The following is an 8,926-nucleotide window of genomic DNA, read 5'->3' as shown; positions in this document are numbered from 1 at the left end:
GTGAATTTTTGGGGTTTTTTTTTTCTCTGTCTCCCCCCCCTTTTTTTTTTTGGCTGGTTGGTTTTGAATAAGCAGACGGATTACCGGCACAAACCAGTCAGTGAAAGCCAGGAGTCTCTGGCATTAAGCTACTTGTACTTTTGCTTTAGCTATTTTCAAATATCATCTCTGACATTTAAACAAATGAAAATAACATTATGATCCTCAGCAGCATTTGCAATTTTATAATGAAATGAGAAGAAGCAAAAGCAGCATGTTTTTAAGAACATGGCTTAGAAATGAATTCTTCATTGTTTAATCCGAAATGTACATCATTGATATACATATTATAGATCATTTTTATATATACACACACAATATATGACAAAATACAGAATGGGGAAGGCTCGCTTCTCTTGGAAACATCAAGTATTTGCTATTATCAGACACAGGACAGGAGGCCAACTGGATCAATAGTCTTACTCAATATAGAAAAATCTTATCTGCAGTTCGGACTAGCCAGCCGTAATGTCAGCACCTAGATGCCACTGACAGCGTTATCTCCCATCAGCAGCAGCAATAGCCGTGTGGTAGTTGGGTGACACCTATGAAAAGCCAATAACGCAAACAGAAAAATTTTGTCCCGCTGTCCATTGTTGAAGATAAAGGGAAACCGACCCACCCCTCCCCAGTCTTTGAGCATTTATCGGGACTACGAAGTGACGCTTCGCAGCCCCTCTGTGGTTTGGTTTCAAATCTGCGTTCACGTTGGGACAATGCAAACCGGAGAACTCGTGGGTACAATGAGACCAGACCCCGGGAGGGGTCAGGTCCAAAAGCGTCCTTGGACGTGATACTTAGCCATCATGCTGTTGAAAAGAAGAAAGCAAAAAGCTTTCATGTTGTTCTATATATATGTGGTTCTATCTATAGGGCCTGGTGTGCGCTGATCCCCGAGGAGACGTTCTCCCTGCCTGCCCTTTGGGCGCTTATCGCGGGACCAGGGGGACGCACGCAGCATTATCACCAGGCCAGGCTCAGAGCAGCCGAGTGGCATTTTCCTTTCATGCAGCCACCGACACCAACTGCAGGGCAAAGCGCTCCGCAGCGCGGCGGCACAGCCCGCAACCCTGCCTGGCAGCCTCTACAGCAGGAGATAAGTGGGATACGAGTCAGCTCTGATGTTGCAGCAGGAGGCAAAGGTCAGGAGTGATAACATCTGATCAGTCTCACATTGCGAGGTTAAAAATAAAAGGAAGCCCAAGTGGAAACGAGAGACTGTGGTGGTCTAAGGTATGGCAAGATGTCACAGCACCCCAGGGAAAGACCTTCACCAGATTTTCTTCTCCCAACTCCTACCAAATTATTTTTAGTGACTTCACCTGGCTGCACGAGCCTCACAATTCACCCAGCATTTTAGCACCCAAGACAACACCCTGATGCAGATGCACAGCCACAGCTCTCGCTTTACAGTAGCGCCCATGGTCCACGCTGGAATCACGCCAGTGGGTGAGGATGTAGCTAGACAAAGAGAAAATGGCAATTGCAGATGCTCCAAGGTTAAGGTTTCAGCACTCAACACTTAGATGTAGGCTTAAAATCATGACATAAAAAGCAAAGACCCAAACTAGAGGCAAAAGACATTAAAAGCTGCTTTTTTATGAAGCATCCCAAAGGGTTCACATTCAGCATGTTTGTTTGCTACCGTGAAGACCCTGTATCTGCTTGTGTAAAATTTGATACTTTCCGTGATAACGTGGTGCCAGAAGTTGGGAGTTTATTCTAGGTATTACTCACGCTGGTGGGACCAGCAGCATCAGCCCACGTCACAAAGGAGGGACTTCAGCCTGGGAAATCAGTGCTGGCTTCACTGCCCTGAACACCAAGTGCAGTTACGTGGAGACACACGGATGCAACTACATAAAGTTTTCCAATGACTTTGCAGAAGTATGAATAATTATAGACAGAAAACGACTTTAATATTAACCACACGTGATGCGTCTCTTCTAACTTGAGTGGAGCTCTTGGTGTACACCACACAAAGGGCCAGGAGCTAAACCCAGCTGAGTCAATAAAGATTCCTGGTTCCTTCCTCAGACTGTAGCTATTTTTCATGTGGAAGAGGATCAATTTTTAAGGATCACATTCAGAGCACCTTTCTCTCAATGTATCACCTGAAGAAATTGGCACAAACTCTTCCCTCGCATGTTCCTGTGAGAAAGCTCAACAGGACTGACATTGCCTCATTGCACAGAGCAGCCCAGACCCTGTTTGTGCCATTTTATACAAGCAATCAGATAATAAAGCTTAGTTTATTCCGCCTGAACAAATCCACACTCAGCTGCAGGGACCTGCATTAAGCCAGTCCACAGACAGCTTTAGATAGCAGCAGGGTGATGCAAGAGCCCCTGGATGTGTTTTATACAGCTGAGAACTCAACAGCACCATGAGGCAGATGCAGAGACAGCAGATGGGATAATAACTGGTTACGTGACTCCCAGTTGCAATTAGTCCATGAGTCAAAGATCCCATCACAGCCTACAACCTTGAGAACATCAGTTTCCAGGAGTGGGTCATCCCTGCCTGACCAGCAGCTTGGGAAGTGTTTGTCTGGCGAATATCTGATGGGAGCATGGGCATTCGCAGCACACTGGACAGCTGGAAAGGTATCCACAGCAGCTATTTGCACTAGTTACCAGGTACCAGAGCAGCTGGTAAGTTATGCTACTTACATAACATGAATTTAAATGATGTGATTTGAGATTCAGGAAAGCACTGGCATTTTATTTTTTTCCTACCATGCCTTGAGCAGTGCAGTACACAATAGAGAAAGATGAGAAGTCTGACTTCCCCACCTGTGAACATTTTAGGTTCAATTAACTTCATATTTCTTTATGGATAAGTGACAAATCCCACAGCCATCAAATCTTGGAAAGATGATATCATCAACTGATCCCATATTCCCTAACAAGCGTATCTTGAGACGTACATGGCTCAGAAATATTCAATATCATCAACTGCTGCATTAGAAGACAGAACCAGATGTTGTACTAAAATTTGAAGTATGAATACAAGCTCTTCCCACCTCTTCAGTTATTTCTTAATTATTTCTCAACTACTGTAGAAGTACTGTACTTAAAAGCACAAATAAGGACTGAATGGGGGAGAGCGAGCGAGCTAAGGCTGTTCAGCCCAGAGCAGAGAAGCCTTCTTATTGAGGGGAAGGGGATCTTACCCATGTCTTATTCTTAACACCTGAAGAGGGGTTGCATAAAGGATGGCACCAGGCTCTCACCAGTGGTGCCCAGTGACAGGACCAGAGGCAATGGATACAAACTGAAACAGAGGAGTTTCCCTCTGAACATCAGGAATCACGTTTTTACTGTGAGGATGACCAAGCACTGGAGCAGGCTGCCCAGGGAGGTTGTGGAGTCTCCATCCTTGGAGGCATTCAAAATCCATCTGGACACAGTCCTGGCCAACTCTAGGTGGCCCTGCTTGAGCAGGGTCTTGGACTAGACGACCTCCAGAGGTCCCTACCAACCTCAACTGGTCTGCAACTCTGAGAAACAAGGATAACCAGGGACACTGAACAACAGCAGAGAAAACTTCCAGCCCTGTTAAAAAGACTCAGTTTCAAAGCAAGGTTCTTGTTCTCACCAACCACCTTCAGAGAAAGAATCTGTCAGCAATTGGAAAAAAATACTGGGGGATACTTGGCATTTATACCACAGAGCATCGGGACTGGCCCACAGCCGGGTAGCCACTCTGGCAGCACTAAGTGTGTTTGGTTGTGGTGCACAGCACCTGCTGCCTATTTGGAGAACATTTATCTCACCTTCAAGGGACAGCAAGCACTCAGGCTCCTCGTACCTGAAGGGCTTGGTGCACTTGGGACCAATACAGTATCACAGAGACACCGCATCTTGCTCAAACATTTGCTTAAGATTTCTCTTCTGGTGGAATCACACCATTACAACTGGGGTGGCGAAGCAATGGTAAGCTGATTTCCTTCCCCCTTCCAAAGAAAAGCCCCACATGTTTGCAGACAAGTATGTACATGCCCCCCTGGATATTCTCAGCCCCCAAAGATTCCAGCCTGACTTGCTCTGGACCACTTGGCATGTGATAGCAGCCACGCACATTTGGCAGAGACATTTTTAGAAACTTCCAAGCTATGAATTCACCCTTCCATTTCGGTAAAGCCAGTTATGTGGAAAGCATTTCAAAAGCAGAACTTCAAATACAGATTTAATTTCCCCTCAATTCTTAGGAGGGAAAAAAAAATAGAGTTACACTTTTCATTTATTTTCCTACAGAGAGTTATCCTGTAATATTCCTGTATTTGCTGACACTGTAAGCAATAAGGAAATAATTATAAGTCAAATCAAATCAGTCTATTCATCACAATTATGCTGTATGGTAAAATTATTTCCAGTTCCTTCCCTCAGGTCCATGCCTTATTGCAATTACTAAAAGGTACCTTTCCTTGAAACACACACCTAACTAAATGCACGTGAAGTGACCCTCGTGCTCTAAGCTTCAGGGGTTATCTGGGGAGGTGCCCATGGCCCCAGTTGTGGCAACGCAGGTACCCAGCAGGCACCGGCACCCGCTCCTGCCAACGAGCTTTCTGCCACAGCCACATCAGAACGGAGACCAGGGTCACATCCGCAGCCCCAGCCTGCTAACCACGTGCTGGCAACACAGCTTAAGATCCGACAGCGCTGCCTGGCTCCCGAGGCACCGAGGGTGAGCACCCCATTTCCACCCGTGTTCAGAAAAACAAAACTGACCTCAGCAGGTTGAAGTCACAGACTCTTACAAACCAGCAAGCTCTAAACTTCTGAACCTGCTGAGGGATCAGAACTCCCCATCCTCACCCCTAAGTAGCTCCAGCAGCGCAGCAAAATACCAATAGTCCTTTAAGCGGCTTCAGCCCCCTGTGCCGGGACGCAGGTAGTTCACCAGCGCAGCTGCTGCACAGGTGCTCACTCTCCCACAGCTGCTCGATTGCTGCCAGCTGCCTGCGTCGGCAGTTGAACTCACACCCAGGAGATTTCAGGCTCTTTTTTAAGCTCATTAAGTTCCTTGTTCTAAAGGAGTGTTAGTCTTTGAAGGAAAGATTTTCACTGCAACTGTTTGGCAACAGCGAATCCCACTATCAGCTTGCAGCGACCACATCTGATACTGGCTGCCTGGGGGGAGCAGTGGTCCAGGTCACAACAGGAGCGCTCCTGTTTGCTGTCACTTGTGTATGAACCCCCCAGCACAGCTCCAAGCGCTTCTCCAGAGCCCGCTTCTCCAAACACCTCTGAGTCTGCAGTCCTGGAGCTCCTGCTCTCAGGAGGGTTCAACCCTTGGCCCCCAAGCCAGAAAGCACAGAGGGAGCAGAGACCATCCTCTTCTCACCATCCCCGGTGGGTGTGCTGCACTTGTAAGGGCAAACTTGAAGGGAGAAACACCTAAGAAAGCATTACCCTCTTTCACATGAATTCGTGTGATGCCAGGTTTCACCCTTCACAACACAACCTTGGGCACGCAGCAAAAGCAAGACCCTAAGACACACCACAGCCTCCAACGCCACCGCCCTATTCAGCAGTGGCCATGGAGGCCAGCGGGCTGCCCTAAAGGCAGAAGATGAAAATATAAATCCCCTTGTAGACACAGAAGAATGGCACAGGCCCGACGCTCCACACTCCTTGGACACACATTGCAGGTATCGGACAACAAAACGCCAGGCACAAGCACTTCCTCTTCCCGCAGCACCGCTCCTGCTTGCTTACCCCAAGGATCAGAAACAGAGACCTACCTTCAAGCCGGGAGCAAGGTCTGTAGGTGGGGAGGAAGCCAGACACCACGCTGCAGCCTGGAAGGCCATGTTTGAGCACCCCCTCAGCCAGCCCCAGCTGCAGCTGCTTGGGGCATCCCACCGGGGATCCAAGACACCTGCCGCCAGCTCTGGCTCTCAGCACTCAGCCACCGCGCCTGGGCAGCACTCGGGGTGGTTTGCCCTACACATTAGAGACGGTGCTTCACCAAATCACCCTTCCTGCCCCAAAGAGGAAACAACATTGACCTCGTTGTCTCCACTGAGTCTTTCTTTTCAGGTCTGTGGCCCTTCAGGAGCCTGGATGCTTTCTGGCTGCCTACGGAAGGAAGCAGTTCAAGGACCAAGTGCTGCAGATCGACTCATTTGTGCCCCAGGGAAGGTTTCTGCTCTTCCCCTCTCCCAAAAGGCCCAGATGATCTATTTTCACTTATTTCCCTTGTCCCTCAGCACTGTAAACTGAGTCAGTTTACACAGACCACGTAGGTATGTTTACAAAAGGAGTAGATTTTTTTTTTAATAAAATCTGGATGCAACAGAACGCAAATATCATAAGGAAGGTCCTTAAAAGTTATTTTTTTGCTCTTGGAGCGTTCCTGCTCTGAAAGCTAAGAGTTCAGTGACAAGATGAGAACACAGCAAAAGACAGACAAGACATACAGCAACAGACCTTTTCTTTCTCCCCCACTGCTACATTACCATCCCCACCCATGAAGAGTGCCCCTTTAAAACAGACTTCACTGCATTTCCCAGCACGGCGACAAAGCTGCTGCTTTTTAAGGCTGATCTACGTTCTGGTGGGAGCACGTCGCAGTTGCAGCGATAAACCCAGTGAAACTTCCTGCAGACAGTCACGCTGCATCGCTGCTGCGAGCAGAGCTCTCTCCTCTGCTTAGCGCCCCAGTATCTCAGAGATTAGCAACCACCTATTTTTATACTGCATCTGCGTGAGGGAGGAAATACTGAGGCAGCTCGTGCTTGACCACCTGCAGGTACTGTGTTCTAGAAAGATGAGACTGTTTTGAAGCTGGCTGAAATAAATAAAGCTGCACTGCTACATCTGGCCTGGGAGCCACAAGTGGTCCATGAAAAGAGAATTTTATTGACTGCCCTGAAGTTGCAGGAACTCTGAAACAGGAACCGCTGCACAGCAATTCATTCAAATTGTATTTATAATCAAAATAATCTTAATGTTTAAAATATTATTGGCATTTAAAGCTGCATCTCCCCAGTCTGGGGAACAGGTGGACACACTTTTGTCACCCTTTGCATGCGTCTGTGCAGTGACACAGGGACAAGCGAGCTCAGAGAGGGCAAAGATGCTGGAGAAGATGTGCATGAAATGCAACAGCCGCTGAGCTGAAGACTTGGTCCACTGTGGCTACAACTCCCAGATGACACAACACTCCTCGTTTAACAGCCTGCTCATCAGAAGACTTCTTCAAAGCAAGGCTGTTATCATTATTAAAATACCCCATGTGTTGTCTTTGTGCGACTTACCCTTTCCAAGCAGAGCAATTTCTCTTGCTCAGATCCAGAACACGCACACTGTCAGTTTACGTCAGCCTCTGTGTAATCCTATATCCCAGGGAAGGCCGTTGGGAAGGCTGCACTGGAACACGGTGAATAAAGGAAAAAGCCACGTCTGTCCTGTCCAGGCTGCGCGTCACAGCACTCCCAGGCACTAGTGCCCTCTGCGGGAAGTACCAGCCCTGGTGCGGAGGTTTCCCAGTCCCTTGTTACTCACCCCAGGACAAGGCTCAGGAATCAACTCTTCAGGCGGAGCCTTCGATTTTGAACTCAGTTAAATTCCAGCTTTTCTTCTTTATGCACGTGGCCACACCACCACCGCTTCAGCTGTCCCGCTCTCCAGCTTGGATCACTACAGCCCACTGTCACCTCCGTATTTAACCGAGCTCGCAGCAGCTGCCAGCAAGAGTAAACTGTGACTCCCGGTAGGATCGAGTAAACGAGTATTACAATGACAGGAGGATCGACTGGTCACCTCTCTACAGGTACTGTGGAGAACTGACCAAAGGCAACCCGGCCTTGAATTTCACAGAAACTTATTTACTGCAATTTTTATTGTATTTACTGCTTGTTATTTCTTAGGATATATGTAACACTGCATTTTAAAATTCTAACTGCTAAATTAAGGCAGTATTTAACCATTCGGTGAGAATTTCCTAAACGGAATGTCGACTTTACCAGTCAGCTCTGAAGAAGAAATGAAACCATTTCCGGAGGGGAGGACAACATCAGTTTTAAGAACACTGCAGTGGCTTTGGGTACTCCACTGCACTACAAGGGGTGTGGCAGGATGGTATTTATGTTATTAAAGCGAATCAACTCCCCCTACTAAAGCACAAGAGGAAGGGAAGGTGACCACTGTAAAAGATTTTACTGAGAAAGGATCAACCATATGAGCAAGAAAACCTGTCAAATGCCCAACATGACAGTATTTTGCAAATATAAAGTATTAAGTGGGATTTTACAAAGAAAAGGAGCAAAAAGGCTTTTGATTTCAACAGACTGGCAAAGTAAATCTCAAATACATTGTGCTGATTAATAGTAACCAACAGGGCTCCCATTTCTGCTTTGGACAGAGCCCTCCAGAGGCCAGAGGAACAGAGCCAGAGTGCACATGTGCCATGTCCCAGAAAAAACAACCCATAAGCAACCACTGCCGTCAGGTATTAAGCAGAATTTTTACACTGAAAGTTATTCATGCTCTTCCAATCCACAGACTTTGTTTTTAGACAAAACTCAGTATACATGGATACAATAAATAGTTTATTAACGGAATGTATGTGAGTTTCTCTCTTCCATCCTTCCTTTTACTCTCAGCACCTTACACACGTGAGATGTCGAAGCAGCTTCCAGTCCACGCCAAGGACAACAGTTAATTTCAAGGGAAATGAAAAGAGGTTCAAAGTTAACACTGGCACTTTGAGTGCCCATTTCCTCAAGCGTTTGTCTCAAGCCTACAGGCAGATCGGTGTTTCTTCTTTCCACACCCTGATCTACCTGCTTCTTCCCCACCTGTGCTTGTTTCAGCTCTTCTTAGGCAGGCTGCCTGCTCCATAGGGATAGTACAATGTCACGCCTGCTCTAACG

Source organism: Buceros rhinoceros, unplaced genomic scaffold, assembly GCF_000710305.1.
Source record: "Buceros rhinoceros silvestris isolate BGI_N320 unplaced genomic scaffold, ASM71030v1 scaffold18506, whole genome shotgun sequence".
In the NCBI taxonomy this organism is placed as follows: Eukaryota; Metazoa; Chordata; class Aves; order Bucerotiformes; family Bucerotidae; genus Buceros; species Buceros rhinoceros.
The sequence above is the reverse complement of the archived record's forward strand: the minus strand, read 5'-3'. Positions refer to the sequence as shown.